The sequence below is a fragment of the Castor canadensis genome, chromosome 7, assembly GCF_047511655.1.
Source record: "Castor canadensis chromosome 7, mCasCan1.hap1v2, whole genome shotgun sequence".
NCBI lineage: Eukaryota > Metazoa > Chordata > Mammalia > Rodentia > Castoridae > Castor > Castor canadensis.
The window spans coordinates 72,039,897-72,056,776 of record NC_133392.1 but is presented as its reverse complement, the minus strand read 5'-3'; the positions used below and the strand labels follow the sequence as shown (position 1 = coordinate 72,056,776).

Below are 16,880 nucleotides of genomic sequence, written 5' to 3'. Positions count from 1 at the left end.
AGTTGTATAGAAAACAAAAACTTTCCAAAGAACCCAGGCCACCAAAGCATTCCTCTGCATTGTGCCTGTTGTGTGTGTTGGAGGATGGGGAGTGTTTTACTGAGGGCAGGAAGAATGCTAGAGTGGAGATGACAAAACACTCTGCAAGGCAAAGCCACCACAGGTGAAATTCTCTGCATACCCTTGCACAGCTAAGAATCTGTTTGACAATGTCTAGAAAACCCTTCTCCTATAATTCCCATTAAAATACCCGTAAAACTTCCTAAGAGCAGATAAATAATAATGAATTGTAGTGGGTAATAATTACTGAGAGTAAGCCTCATTTAACATAGTGAAAGTGGAGCAAAGTTCTCATAAACTGCTTTGTACATCTCTGTGGGCTTTGAAGCAGAACAGTAAATGAAAACTGACTGGAGTCAGACTTCCAAAATTATATTTATTCTAGAATTGTTTAACAAAACCATGAATTCTCAAGTTGCCTGAATTTAATGCTTTATTAATATGCACATGTGTTTCTTTGAGGAAAGAATCAAATGCCATAGAACACTGGCTTATAAACGTCTATTAAACGAAGCGACCTACGCCAAAATCTCCACCTTTAAGCCAAAGGAGAACAGAACAGCAAGCTGCATTCCCTGAGAGGGAGCTATGAAGTTCCTCCAGGTAGAGAAATTCCTTTTGTGATTGGCTTTTCTTCAGTAGTGCTGTTGTCCACACTTTGTGGTTCATTAAATATAAATTGAGGAATCCTGCTGTGTTTATCATATTGTAATATGTTTGGTGTACATCTTACGATGTGTACTTATCTGTACATCTTACAAATGTCCAAACTGTCTCATTTGCCTATATACATTGATACTAATAGCATGGTCTAGACCATGTACTATAGCCATAACCAGGCCTTAATTCAGGTGGATTAAGTTGTAAATGCTGTAAGAAATCCTAGCTTTGCCCTCTGCCATGTCTTTCACTTTGAGTATATAGATAATCTACACAATCCAAATTTCCTTATCTATAAAATTAAGATAGTTTAGTTTCTTCTTACAATTTAAATATATTTCCCTTTACTGATTTCCAGGTAGTAGATGCTAATCAGCTTCTTGAGCTGATTCCAAGTTACAGAGCAAACAAAACAGGTAAGTTTGACTGACTCTTATTTCCACTCTATTTTTATTTAAGTCATTTTGATGTGGACCACAAACCAATAATTCATTCATCTATGACTAGAATAGGGAAATCTGAAATTCCTCCAAAATCAACATCATAATTTCAAAGAAATTCACGTCACCTGAGGTTTATAACCCACCATTTCTTTAATTTGTAAACATTGCCCATGTTCTGTTTTCAATAGATATATAATTCATATACTATGAAATTCACCATTTCAAAGAATATAGCTCAGTGATGTTTTAGTACACACAAAATTATGCAAGCATCACATCTATCTAATTCTCCAACACTTTCATCACCCAGAAATACTCCCTGTGCCCATTAGCAGTTATTCCCGGTTGCTCCACTTCTTTTCTCTCTTGATTTGCCTGTTCTGGATACTTCACATAAATGGAATTATGCATGTGGTCTTTTGAAACTAGACTCAGCATGTTTTCAAAGTTAATCTATGTTGTAGAATGTATCAGTACATAGCTTCTTTTTATGGATGAAAAAATATCCTATTATACAACTCTACCACTTTTGTTTACTTGTTCTTTAGTTGGTAGACATTTGAGTTTTGGCTATTATGGATGAAACTATTGTCAAAAATCATGTATAAGTTTTTGGATAAATATATTTTTTCAGTTCTCTTGCGTATATGCTTTGGATTAGAATTTCTGCTTACAGTAAATTTATGCTTAGTTTTTTTGGGAAACTAGCAATGTATTTTCCACAATGTCTTAGCCTTTTAGATTGATACTATCAATTTTGAAGGGCTCAGTTTCTCCGCATCTTCTCCAATGTGTAGTCCTCATGTAACAAAAAGTATAGCCATTGTAAAGGGTGTGAAATTTTTGTCTACTTCAGTGCCCAGTACTGCTAAAAAATCTGTTCATTGTGGTTTTGATTTACCTTTCTGTTTATGACTAATAATGTTGAACAACTTTTCATGTATAGTTCCCATTTGTATATTTTCTTTGGAGAAATTTCTATTCAAATTATTTGCCCAATTTTTGTTTAGATTGTAATTTTTGTTGAGTTGTAAGAGTTCTTTATTTTTGCTAGAATCTAGTCTCTAATTAAATATAAGATTTCCAAGTTTTCTCTAATTTTGTGGATTATCATTCCAGTTTCTTTATATGTACTTTGAGGAACAAAAGTTTCTAATTTTCATTAATTCTAATTCATCTAAGTTTTTCTTTTGTTACTTGTGGTTTAAGGAACCAGTGTCTAATCCAAGTAAATGAGTATTTAATTATGTGTTTAAGAGTTTAATTATTTATCTGTTACATATTAATTTTTGATCCATTTTAAGGTAATTTTGTATAGGGAATGAGGTATGAACTTTATTATTTTACATGTAAATATCCAGTTTACTCAGCACCATTTTTGAAAGGACTGTCTTTTTTCTCTTCAAGGGTCTTGGCATCCTTGTTAAAAATTAATTGTCATAGTTGTATAGACTGATTTTGTGACTCTTTTATTTCTAGTCTAGTACTCTATGTTTACTTTAATTCCACTACCATGCTTGATTGATAACTATAAATTTATAATATGTTTTAAAATTGACAAGTGTACGATCTCTCACTTTTTCCTTCTATTTCAAGATTCTTTGGGCTATTCTGTTTCTTGTACTTCATAAGTTTTAGGACTGAATTGTAAATTCATCTTAAAAGAGTTTTAGGACCAAATTGTCAATTCCTCTTAAAAGTTTTAGGATTGAAATTGTCAACTTCTCAATGTAATACTGTAATAGATATATTACACTGAGCTGTAGGTCAATTGTGGAGCTATTGTTTCAATATTAAATATTTTGATTATAAACAAGAAATGTATTTCCTCTTATTTGGGTTTTCTTTATTTAAAAGCAATATTTTATAGTTCCAGTGTACAGGTTTTTAACTTCCTTTTTATAGCAGTTTATAATTACATATGCTATTACCTTTTGATGCTATTGTAGTTGGGTTTTTTGTGTGTTTGTTTTTGAGGCAGGGTCTCGCTATGTAGCCATGGCTGTCCTCAGAATCCCCATTCTTCTGCATCAGCTTCCCAAGTGCTAGGATTATAAGCATGCTTCCTCACACCCAGCTTGATGTTATTGTAAATATAATTTTTCATTTTCAGATGGTTCATTGATAGCGTCTAGAAATACATCAGATTTTGTTAAGCTGATCTTTTTTACTGCAATTTGCTGAACTCAGTTGTTAGCTTTAAAGAAATTTTTTTTGCGGATTCCTTATGGCTTTCTATGTGTAAGGTCGTGTCATCTGTGAATAGATATAATTTTATTTTTTCTTGTAAATTTCGGTGATTATATACTTTTCTTGTGTAACTGCCTTTGCTAGAATGTCCAGTTCGATGTTGAATAAAAATGATGAAAGCATACATCCTTCGCTGCACATGATCTTGGATAATATTTAAAATTTTCACTGCTAAATAGGACCTATGAGGGTTTTTTGATCATTTTTTGTTAGCATACACTTGTTTTCATTGTGATAGTTGCATAGATGTGTGCAGTGTACATTGAAGAAGTTCACCTGCTGTATTATATTCTCCACTCCTCTTCCTCCTCCCCCATTCTCAAACAATATTTTGTGGATTTCCTTATGCCATCTATCTGTCATCTATCTATCTATCTATCTATCTATCTGTCTAACATCTACTTCAATCCTCTTCACCCATCCCTACCTGTGAGCTTTTTGTCAATGCTCATTTTTAGTTTGAGAACATTCTTTTCTATTCCTAGTTCTCTTTTAATTTTGTTTTTTAAATCATTAAATGATATTAGATTTTTGTCAATAATTGCTCTACTTCTACTGAGATAATAATTTTTATTATCATATATTAAATGGATTAACTTTATTTTTGTTAATCTTTTTTTTGGATATATATTTTGTCTAATAAAAAATAAATTGTAAAAAGGAAAAATCATTCTTTTCTATGGCTGAATAGTATTCCATTCTGTGTATATACTATAGTTTCCTTATAAGTTTATTAGTTGATAAACACATAAGCTGCTTCCATGTATTTTTCCCCATAACTTCATCAGCATTTAATATCTTCTGTCTTTTAGATAGGAGTCATTTTTGCTAGAATGAAGTAAGTTATTGTTTTCATTTACATTTCCCTGAGTATTCATGATGGTGAGCATTTTCTCATATAGCTCTTGGCCATTTTTATGTCTTCTTTTGAGCACTGTTTAAGTCCATTGACCATTTTTAGTTTTTTTTGTTGTTTGGTTGGATTTTTTGTTGTTGTTTTGAAACTTACTTCAGAGTTCCTTATATAATTTTGATATTAAAACTTTGTCAAATACACAGTCTGAAAATATCTTCTATTGCTCATTGTCTCGTTTCTCTGATGATTGATTCATTTGCTATGCATGACATTTTTGGTTATATGTAATCCTATTTGTTTATTTTTGCTTTGTTTCATGTGCTCTTTGGGTCTTGTACAAAAAATCTTTGCATATTCCAATGTCCTGAAATGTTCTTCTTCTGTTTTCTTCTAGTACTTTCACAGGTTTAGGTCTTACATTTTTGCCTTTAAATGATTTCGAGTTGATTTTTCTAACTAGTAAGAAATGGTCTAGTTTCATTCTTCTGCATGTGGATACACAATTTCCCTAGTGTCATTTAGTACCATTTATTGAAAAGTACTCTTTCTTCAGTGCATATCCTTAGCACCATTGTTGAAAATTAGTTTGCTCTGGATTCGTGGGTTTACGTCTAGGCTTTCCATTGTATTGCATTCACCTATGTCTTTGGTTTTTTTGTTTTGTTTTTTGTCAACAGAAGTCTGTTTTGATTACTACATTTTTGTTTTCTTTTTGGCTATTTTTTATTATCATATTATTGTTGTATCAGTGGTACATTGGAACATTTACAAAGGTTCTTACAATATATCATAGTTGACTTCACTTCCTCTATTCCTCTCCTTTATCCTCCCTTCCTCCCATTCCTGAAATCATTTCAACATGTATTTATTTACTTATGAGATAGGGTCTCAGTATTTTGCACAAGGTAGACTCAAATTTCTCAACTTACCATTCTGCATCATATTCTTGAGTAGCTCAAATTACAGATGTGAACTACCATACCCAGTTTCTATTGCTTGGCTTCAGTATATTGAACCAATTTTATTTTCCTGAATTAAGTCGTTTATGTTCATACTATATAATTCTTTTTTATATGATGTTGCATATGTTTTTGTTGAAGACTTTTGGATCTGTGAGAGAAAGCTAGTTCCTTTTGTTTTTTGTATTAGAGTACAGTAATTTTCCCTCAAATCTGCAGGGACTGTGTTCCAAAATCCCAGGATATGCCTAAAACTGTGGATATTACTGAATTTCATATATACAAATGTGTCACATTTATTTGACTATACATTCATATCTATTACAAGGTTTGGCTTACATATTCAGCACATTAAGAAATTAATGATAATAGCTGCTAATAAAATAGAACAATATACTATAGTATATTGAATTGTTTATTTCTGAAGATTTCCATCAAATGTTTTTGAACCATGATTGACTGTGAGTAACTGAAACCATGGAAAGTAGGACAATGGATAACAGCTATAAAACTAGTTTCAAAGAATGAGTTGGGAAGTGTCTTCTCTACTTTTTGTGAGTATGTATGAAAATTGGTGTTGATTATTTTTTACACACTTGGTAGATTTCATCAGGAGAGCCATTTGGACTAGATTTTTTCATTGTAAAGTGTTTTTCTTTGTCTCACTTTCTTTGATTATATGAATTTGATTTTATATTTCTTCTTACACAAGTTTCATAGATTGTATGTATATTGTGTATCTCTGTACATACAAAATCTGTTGCTTCTCTCTTTAAAATACTGTTTTCAAGATTCTTTGTCTTCTCTTTTGACAGTTTGATTACCACATATATAGCTGTGGATCTCTGAGTTTATTTCATTTGGAATTCTTTGAAATTCTTGCATGTGTACATAATGTGTTTTTAAATCAAATTGGAGAAGTTTGGGCTATTATTCTTTTATATACTCTTTCTTGCCTTTTTCTCTTCTCTGTTCTAAGACTCTTATTGTGTCTGTTTACAAAATCCCACTGGTTTCTTGGGCTGTATTCACTTTTTCTTCTTTTTCTCAGATTGGTAGTTTCAGGTGAGTTACTCTCCAGTTTCCAATTCATTCATTCTGATTTTCATTGGAAAATCTGACATTGAGTCTTATTTTAGCTCCTGAAGGCATTTCTAGCAGAGTACCACAAATTGGGTGATTTGAAACATCAGAACATGCTCCCTCACAGTTTAGAGGTCTAGAAGTATGAGATCAAAGTGTCCGTGCAGTTATATTCCACTGGAAACCATAGGGGAACTTTTATTTTTTTTTTACTTTATCTGGTTTAAGGGGTTTTGATAGCCATCTGTGCTATTCTTGGTTTTTCAGTTGCATATCTCCAGACTCCACCTTAATGACTACATGGTGTTTCACCTGTATTTCTCTTTGTGTTTATGTCCATCTTCTTGCAATGCCACTATTATATTGAATTAGTCCCATTTTGCTGCAATATGACATTAACTTAACTTACCTAAGTGCATCTATTGCAATTATTTGACCCTATTGCCCAATAATGTCACACTGGGGTACTAGGCTCCAGAACTTCAATTTTAGTTTTGGTTTTTTGGGGCTTTTTGTTGTTTATTTTTCTTTTCCCTTTTTTCTTTTAAAAATTCTATTGCTTCACTGCCATTTTCTACTTGGAGAGACTTCATTCTCATCTTTCTTTTAATTCTCTTTTTAAAGTAACTTTTACTTTCATTTTTTAGTTACTTAATGTGGCTTCCTACCGGCAACACTGGCAGTTGATTTTGTGCATTCGTTTCCTTTAATTCTTTAGATATCATTTCTTAAAGTCTTTGAGTGTATTAAAATACCTGATTAAATCTTTGTCAAGTAAGTGCAATGTTTGAGCTTCCCTAAGGGATAAGTTTCTGTTGAATGTCTTTTGCTTAGTTTGTGGACCCTAGTTTCTTATTTCTCTGTGTGTGTCATTGTATGTTGTTGCTGTTATTGTTGCTGAAAACACACATTTTTAAATAATGCAATTATGACTCTAGGAATTGGACAGTCCCCCTCCCCATGATTTATTATTGTGCTATTTGTTGTAGTTGATATTCTAAATTTAACTCTTATTAACTAGTTCTGCTGAGTCTCTATTTGTCAGGTATGGCTACTGAAGACTGTATTTGGTTAGTTCAGTGATCAGTTGGTGATTGAAGAGACATTTCTTTATACCTCTGGAACTATAATGTTTTGTCTTGGCTGAGAAGTTCTGTGTATATGTTGGGATATGCCTTCAGCATTCAGCTGGACATCTCCTCTTCACGCTGATTTTCTGTTTGTGCAGAGCCCCAAGCTTAGCAAGAATAAGATCTTACAGTCTTGCCAGTTCTCAAGACTACTGTGGAGCTAAGGAGTGCACCATGTGACCAGATCAAGTTAAAGTGGTACAAAGCTCACTATTCTCACTGAGGTTCATTTGTTTTTCTTAAATAAATGATCCCCAGATAGATGAAACATTTTAATTAATTCCTAGAGTTCTGAAAAAAGTTGATTCTTATAATTTTTGAGGATTTTGTTTAAGTGTTAGAGTTACTTACTCATCATTTTCACTGATAACATTCCTTTATGTTCTTAAAATCTCAGGTTCACTCCAAGTTTATTGTTGCTGAGTCTTCCAGACTCTCAGTGTCTGCTGAGCCCCTCTGTCTTCACTATAGATGTGGTTCTCACTTAGCTCCTTTCCTACACACATATTTATGCATAAGCTGTTGTAGATTTGGCTTTCCAGAAAGAAGATCCTGGGATACAGATTAACATTCAGGATATAGATTCAGGCGTGTCTCTGAGTACAATACCTATGGAATGGAGAGAGAGGATGCAGGCTGGAACAGAGGTAAAAGTTGAGTTATGCTGTACTCCTAACAAATGCCTCAGCCCAAAACACAGAAGCTGTAACTGTGATGGTCTTTCTGAGTTGCCTTGAGTTAAGGCAAGTCAATCGGGATATTATAACTTTGCAGTGAGTGGTCTTAAATGACCTGGAGCAAGGCAGTTTTCCATAGATGAAAAGATTATCATCTAATTATCATTAAAGATAATTATCACTATCATCTAAAAGTATTATCCTGAAAGGATTATCATCTGAAAGTTTGTTCTATAGCACTTCTATAGGTGGAAGAAATCATTTATTACTGAAGAGGTGACTGGGAAGTACATTATACCGTCCACCACACCAACTTTCATATGTTTAAGAGGTTTGATGAATATTTAGGGGAAGAAAGAACTGAATACTCCTGAAATAGAAAGTTAAAATTGAACTTCAGATAGTCTCATTCTTGGAAGCAATGCTTCTAAGCCATCTCTTTCCTCCTATTCTACTTGCTACTCAATCACTCCAAATGAACTTCCTCTGTACATTTTTTTCCCAGCTGGATTCTGGGCAGTGTCACATGTATCCATGAATGCAGGTCTCTTGGTCATCATAGATCAAGGCTGACACTTTTCTCATACAGGGTGCTAAAGAATGCCTAAGACACCCAGGCATGGCCTAGAGTTTCTTCTGTTCAGCTTATGAGGCCCCTATGTAGTCAGAGGTCCTATGCACTCCTGCTACTCTAAATGACAGGGTCCTGTCCTCTCATAACAACTACCACTCTTCTCTATGTACAGTAACCCTCACACCAGAGTTGTACTCACCGTGGTGCCTTATGTTTTGTTGTATTTTGAAATTAAGGAGTAATTTCATTTCCTGTAACAGTGTATTGCAAATTTTTCCCCTAAGACAGAGGTATAAGTCCATGGCCCTGGACAGGGGGCAATGTGAAGGATAGTAATGGTGCTATGGTATACATTCATTGTTACAGAGCATACTCTCCTCACTCCTAACTTCCTCTGGATGCATTCCATCACATATGCTGTGTTAGTCCCACCTGTACTAACTTCACATCCTAATGAGACTCTCTGAATCCCATGCTAATTCTGCAGTTCAATGCAATGTTCTGCTCAATCACTTATGATTTTAAAATCTTTTGACCATGTGATATCAACACCCTGACTTCTAGCTCAACCAAGTAAACATTTCTTGTAATTCAAAAAAGAATTATAGTTGAAATTCTAGCAAAATCCTTCATGCTGATACTAAATTTTTAAATACATATTAGAGTCACTGATTCAGCTTGATTATTGAAAAAATAGGTAGGTTTTTTTTTAAGATCACTTGAGATGTCTTTCCTTTTATTCTTGGACTGGTGAATTTTCTGAAAAACTTGATTCTTCTTCCCTTAATGTGCCTTTACCTCCGTATTAGAAAATGTTAAAAAATATACTGGCATGCTTCATGGTGCTATAAAAAATATTAGGTGCTGTGCATGGTAACATATGCCTATTATCCCAGTTATGAATGTGGTAGAAACAGGAGGATCATGGTTTCAGACTAGTCCAGACAGAAGCTAGCAAGACTATCTCAAAAACAAGCCAAGCTAGGTGGCACATGCCTCTGGTGTCAGCTACTCAGGAGGTGGAGGTAGGAGGATCAAGATCTAGAGCAAAGTTAGCAGGAGAAACAAATTAAAAGCAAAAGGATTGGGGTTGTGGCTTAAGTAACAGAGCACTTGTGCAGCAAGCTCAAGGCCCAGAGTTCAATCCTCAGTATATATAATGGTAATGATGCTACAGTGCTTTTCTGGCCCCATGAAGCATGTCAGCATAAGGTATTGTAGCATTGTATTTTTGTATTCCTGGCAGCAATACAGAGAGAAGTGCGATGTGTGTGGTGTATGACTACAGACAGCACAGCAGCTTTCTACTTGTGAGTCAGGCTGAATGTTTCATCCGCATATTACATGTGCAATTCAGAGTTGCAAGCTCACTAGTTAGAGTCTATCTGAAATTCTCTTTTTGCCCCTCTGCATGTTTGCCACAACTTAAGTGTTAAATATTTGTAGCAGTTTAGTTTTATTTATAAACTATCTTCTTTTTATTAGATAAGTTAAACATGAACAAATTTGTATTGAAAAACAAATAAAAATAATACATACATGTACAAAAACATAATTACCTATTCTACTTCAGTTTTATCCCTATCGATAATTAATATTGATTATTATTCTTTAAACTGTTTTATCATGTGTCTACATGTATATATGTGCATAATAATACATTTTAACTATTTTATTGTATGTATATTCTTAGTGTAATTTTGATTATTGTAAATATTCATTGAAGAATTATTCTGATAGGGAATTTTACTAATACCTTATACTTGTTGGTGATCACAAAACTTATTTCACTTTTTTTTTAACCTGTAGAAGCTTATTTAGAGTGCTTTAATTGATTCATTCTCACAAAAATGTGCTGCTGAGCGTCTTTGTGCATGAATCTCTGGGTGCCTTAAAATAGGTTTCTAGAAATAGGATTACTTGGCAAAAGGCTATTAATTCATTGTCTGAATTTTTTTAATTGATGCATTCTGCTAAATTGCCTTCTAAAATTATCTAAACAATTTATACATATACACAGGGCATTTGAGAGGGCCCAAATTATACCCTCTTTGACAATAATGAATGTAGTAAATTCTTTAACATTGCTGATATCCAATTATTTTACTTTTTGTACTTGCATTTCTATAATTATTAGTGAGACTAATTATCTTACTTTGGGGAGGGATTTATTTGTTTGTTTCTTTATTTATTTATTTAGGGCTGGGAGTCAAGTGCTCTACCACAGAGCTACAGGGAGGTCTATGTTCCTTCTGGAGGTTTTACGGGACTCTCACTTCCTTGCCTTTCCCAGCCTGGGAAGGTCACCACGTTTCTAGATTCATGGTTCTCTTCTCCATCTTCAAAACCAGCCATGGGGAGCTGAGTCACTCTAACCTCTGATTCTCTGCTTGCTGTCTTCTTTCACATTCTATCTTGCCCCACTCTTTTGTTTGTTTTTGTTTTGTCTTGTCTCACTCTTACAAGAGCATCTGTGGTTAAGCTGGGCCCACCCAGATAATCCAAGATAATCTCATTTTAATTTAATCACATCTGCAAAATTTTTTGCCATATAAGGTAATATTTACTTTCTGGAATTTAGACCATGGGCATTTTGGGGGACCCATTATTTTATTTATAACACTATTTACCAATATGTATTATATTTTATGAATTGCATGCCCAAGAATATGTAAAGTTCCCATTTTTCTATAGGTTTAACAGTCTCATTTGGAGTTTTTTATTCACATGCCCCCACCATTATCCAAACTGAATTCATCACTATCTTAGGTTACATGGTAATTCCTTTGAAGGTAGTAATGCTGTATTTTATTGCTTTTAGTGAGAAAAATAATACTGCTTTTCAGCACCATCAAAAAAAATCCAGCCAGGTGTGGTAAGTCATGCCTGTGATTCCAGCTATGTAGGAAGCAGATTGGGATGAGAGCAGTTAGAGACTAGTCCCATCAGAATGTTAAGACCGCCATCTCAACTAACAAGCTGGGTATGGTGGCACACAGCTATCATCCCAGCCATGAGGGAAGCCATAGGTAGGAGGATCATAATCTGAGGCTGACCCTACCCTATCTGAAAAATACCTAATGTAAAAACAGCTAGCAGTGTGGTTCAACTGGTAGAATCCTTACCTAATAAGTTCAAGGCTCTGAGTTTAAACCTCAGTACCACCAAAAGGAAAATCCAAATGCCATCTAAAACATCTTTATATGATCCTTTAATTTTTATGAAACATATATATAATATACAATTTTAAATATTTCTAAAGTGATTGCCTAATTATCTGACAATCTCACTAATGTGCACTTTTGTATGTACAAATGCAACAAAAAATATCAAATATATTTTTATTCTATAATGCAATGAAGTGTTATAAATAAATGATAAAACATTATATTATAGGGACAAAACAAAAGCTCCTATTTCATAAAGTAGTTATTATGAAATGGTAATTCACTTATTGAAGAGTTGCCCAAATGGAGTTGTTAGTTGGTAGAAGGCAGGATATCAATGTAGTCATCTCTAGAAAACAAACTTTCAGCAATGTATTTCTTTCAGTAAATATTGTTTGTGGTAATTTGCAAGTTGGTCATATGCAACAAGTAGCTTGTTCATTTTCATCGCTGTATAGCATTTGTTGCATGGAATTCCACAATTATTTTAACTGCTGTACCATTGATGTATATTTAGACTGAGGCATGTTAGGAGCTTTTATTAATAATGCTGCTGTAAAGTTTCTGCCCTCATCTTCATGAGCACAATGTGTGCATTTCTCTCAGATACACACTCAGGTTATTTGGTATGTATATATTTATTTTAAGTACATAATATTAAAGATTTTCCATAGTGATCTAATTGGTTTATGCTCTGTTTATGGGAGTCATTAATTTGCTTTTTTATGGCTTTTCTGTCATGTGATGAGATGTTAGTGTATGTACAAATTCCACATTTTAATCTACTCTTTTTCACTTAAAAATTCTTTAAATTTGCATATAATAAAGTCACTTTGTTTTTAGTGTAAACTTCAGCAAATGTTGACAAATGCATGTAAGTACTACTACAATCAAAATATAGAACAGAATGCACTCACAGAACATCCCTTTTCTTCCTCTTTATATTCAGGTCCTTTCCCCCGACCCCACCACCTGGCAACCGCTGGTAGCTTCTCCTCCCCTGGAGTATTGCCTTTTCTAAAATTTTGTTTAAGTTGTGCCATAAATACTATGCAGCATTTGAGCCTAGATCATTCACTTAATCTATTTGAGATTCGTGCATGTTTTTGTGGTACTGGGGTTTGAACTCAAGGCTTCATGCTTGCTTGGCTGTCCCATTTGAGTCAGGCCTCCTGCCATTTTGCTCTGATTATTATGGAGAAAGGGTCCTGTGTTTTGCTCAAGCTGATCTGAAACATGATCTTCCTATTTCATGCTTCCTGCTATTCCTGGGATATAGGAGAGCCCCTATTCCCAGCTTTTCTCCATTGAGATGGGGCTTCACAAACTTTTTTGCTTGGGCTGACCTAGACCCATGATGCTCCCAATTTCAGCCTCTTAGGTAACTATAATTAAAGGTATAAGTCATCCCATGCCCAGCTTCATTTATGGTTTTTATGAGTCAACAGATTATTCCTTTTCTTTATGAATAGTGTTTCATTGGATGAATATATTCCAGTTTACCTGCATTTTCACTGAGGGATGTTTGGGCAGTTCGCAGTTTTGGGTGATTATGAAGAATGCTGTTATAAAAATTTTCACACAGAATTTGTGAAAAAAGTTTCCATTTTTCTACAGTAAATAATCATTGAGTAAGAGTTGTGGATCATATAGTAATTGTATGTGTAGTTTTGTAAGAAGTTGCCAATCTGTTTTCTACATTGGTTGTACCAATATTCATTCTCTTGGGTAATAAATGAGAAAGCAAGGGTCTCTGCATCTTCCCTAGCAGTTGATATTGTCTGTTTTCACAATAAAAATTCTTTTATAATATCTGGGTGTAGTGGTTCACATCTATAATCCCAGTTGCTAAGGAGGCAGAGATCAGGATAATTGCAGTGTGAGACCAGCCAGGGCAAAACGAACAACAAAAAGCCAGGCATGGTGGTGCACACCTGTGATTCCAGCTATGCAAGAGTCACAGGTAAGAGGATCATGGTTTAGGTCAGCCCAGGTAGAAATGCAAGATACTGTCCGCAAATAAGTAAGCACAAAGGTCTGGGCTGTGGGTCAAGAGGTAGCGCTTATTACATAATAAGGTGACATTATTAGGACTGTTACTGTTCTGGAGGTAGCCATTCTCACACATTTGTACAATGGCATATTATTGCACATCAAATTTGCATTTACCTAAATGATTATACAGTCTTTTTATATGCTATGTGCCAGCCATACATTCTTTTGTAATGTATTTGTCCAAATATTTTTTCATATTTTTATTTGCTTATTTTCTTCTCATTGAATTTTGACAGTTCTTTAAATATCCTTTGTATAAGTCCTTTATATGACATGTCATTTGTCCACATTTTCTGTTGGACCATAACTTATATTTTATCTTCTTTCTAATGTCTTTCACAGGACAAAATATTTCATTTTATATCAACGATTGCCTGTCATGGATTGTTCTTTTTATGTCACCTTTAGTTCTTTGAGGGGGGGAAGAATAATGATGCCCAAAGATGTCCCTGTTCAGGAACCTGTTAACTTGACATGGTGAAAGCAACTCTGCAGATGCGACTCAGGTAAGAGTCTTGAGATGGGAGATCATCTTGTTATATCCAGGAGAGTCTGATCTAGTTATTAGGGTACCTAAAAAGTCAAATACCCTTTACTAGATGTGGTGCTCAGAAGCACCTGTGACTATGGAAAGATGGTCAGAGAGAAGCAATGTAGCTGGTTATGCAGAAGTGGAAAGTGTCCTGAGTACAGGCATAAAGGTTCTGCAAGAGGCAAGGACACAGATTGCTCCTGCCTTAGAAAGAACTAAAGCCTTGCCAATGCCCAGTGACATTCACATCAGAAAATTACAGAACTCAGAAGGGACGAGTTATATAACTATACGATAAAAACTCTGTGTTCTTTGGATCCACAGAATTTGTGGTAATCTGCGACAGCAGCAAATGAAAGCATATATGCTTCTTAAATCATTACAACTTTCCTTAGAACATAATATTGTGTGCTCAACCTAGAAGACATCATGAAAAGGTAATCTTTAGATTTTGACAGAACAAATATTAAGTTCATTATTTATTAACTATTTGGGAAAAATTCTAATGTCATGGGGTTTAATTCTGAAAATAAGAAATGGTAATCTCTAATAAGATTTTAAACTTGTGGGTTATAGTTTGATAATATATGGGAAATATCTGTAATACTGCCTGCTGCAAAGTGGGCAATTTAAAAAAATCTAATACCTTCCCATGTATTTTTCTCCCATTTCATTCGCTATCTTACAATATAATAGAACATTTATTGAGTACCTGTGCTATGGAATTTTCTAACATCATTGATAATTAAATGTGTTAGGGACCCTATAGACCCAAACCCTTCATTTACAGCTAAGAAAAGTGTTCCAAGGCTGAGAAGTAATTTGAGCAGCTCATAGTTTTTAAGTAGCAGGTTCAAAATTAGAAACTATTCCTCTTATGGATGTATTCATCTAGTTTGTACAGAACAGCATTTTTTCTATGGCTTGCTTTTAGGAAGATAGGGGAAAAATTATATTCACTTCATATGTACTATTGGCACAGTAATAATTAACATTTATTGAATATTTATAACCTACAAAATTCTCTAAGTTTCTTGAGTATCAGTTAAAAACTTCTCAAAACAGTCTTATGGTGTGAAAAGTATAATCTGTATCTCTAACTTACAAATGTAGAAACAGAGGAATAAGGAGATTAAGCAAGTTGCACATTTTTGCATATACACAAAGTAGTGGAGCTGTGATTTGCCCTCAGGAAAATTGATGACAAACTATAGTACTTCTAATATGAATTTATGATGGAAATACTCCGGGGGAACAGTAACCTGTAATGTATCCTCCTTTGCACCAAGTACTAGATTAAGCCCTCCAGCTGTGTTACTTCGAGTTTACCAACCTATGGAATGTATGGTGACTGAGACTCAGAAATGATTCCAAATCCACATAGCAATAGTTAACTAGTAACCTAGCTTTTCTTGACTCCAGAGTGCACAACTTTTCAGCAAAAGGTAGAATATTTGGATTTACATTAATGACTCCATCTGAATTATATATAATAAAACAGTTGGATCTCTACGTACATGAGGTTCCACATCTGTGGAATCAACAAACCATGGATGAATTTTTTTTTAAGTTAGGTAGTTTCTGACATATGCTATATGGTTAGGCTTATGATGGCTGTGTCTATACTGAATATATATATATACATATACATATAAAATGTGTGTATATATATGTGTGTATGTGTGTGTTTCTTTCCTAAACAATCCAATATAGCAGCTACTAACATATCATTTATATTGTGTTAAGTATTGTAAGTATCTAGAAATTATTTAAAGTATGTAGGAGGATGTGTGGAAATCTATGCAAACCTATGCAAAAATTATGCAAAAATGGACTTGAACTGTACTAATTTTGTTCTCTGTGGGTGTCTTAGAACAACTCTTTACTCTTAATCAGGGACCACTGCATGTATATAAATATTATTTATCTATATCATCATCATCATCTATCTAAAGTTATAAGATGACTTTGTAAAGTACACTTTAGATTTCACAAATTTTTCATTTCAATAAGGTTTTTATCTTGGGCTTAGGTATACTTCCAAAGTATTCCTAGAATCAAACTTTTGTGTAGAGTTGAAAAGGTGCGATTACTGTAAAAAGAAGTGCATAGCATTTAAAATTCTTCCAAATATTTGGATATCCCTTATAAAAAATCAATGTGCCTCAACATTAAAAATATATTAGAGACAATTTAGTTTCTGAGAAAAGAAACACACATATAAATGTTTCTAATACCACCCCAGCTTTTGCCTTTCTAAATTCTTTTGTTCTTATATTCCTCAACGCCTTTCCCACCAAATTATTAAATCATCTGAATTCCCTTTAAAACTGGAAACAGTTTAATTTTGGAAAACAAACAGTACAATTTTTCCTGCTTATTCCATTTTTTGCCTTACTTCCAATTCTGGGGAGAGATACAGCGAAAGCAGTTA

At 34.0% G+C, this 16,880-nt stretch overlaps 1 long non-coding RNA gene across 1 annotated transcript; it reads left to right on the top strand.

Annotated features, from left to right (window-relative positions):
• The first annotated feature begins 405 nt into the window (after positions 1 to 405).
• LOC141424639 (uncharacterized) lies at positions 406 to 15,003 on the top strand. Its single transcript, XR_012449513.1, has 3 exons — positions 406 to 663; positions 1,079 to 1,136; positions 14,257 to 15,003. It is a non-coding gene; the product is annotated as an uncharacterized lncRNA (long non-coding RNA).
• The last annotated feature ends 1,877 nt before the right edge of the window (positions 15,004 to 16,880 follow it).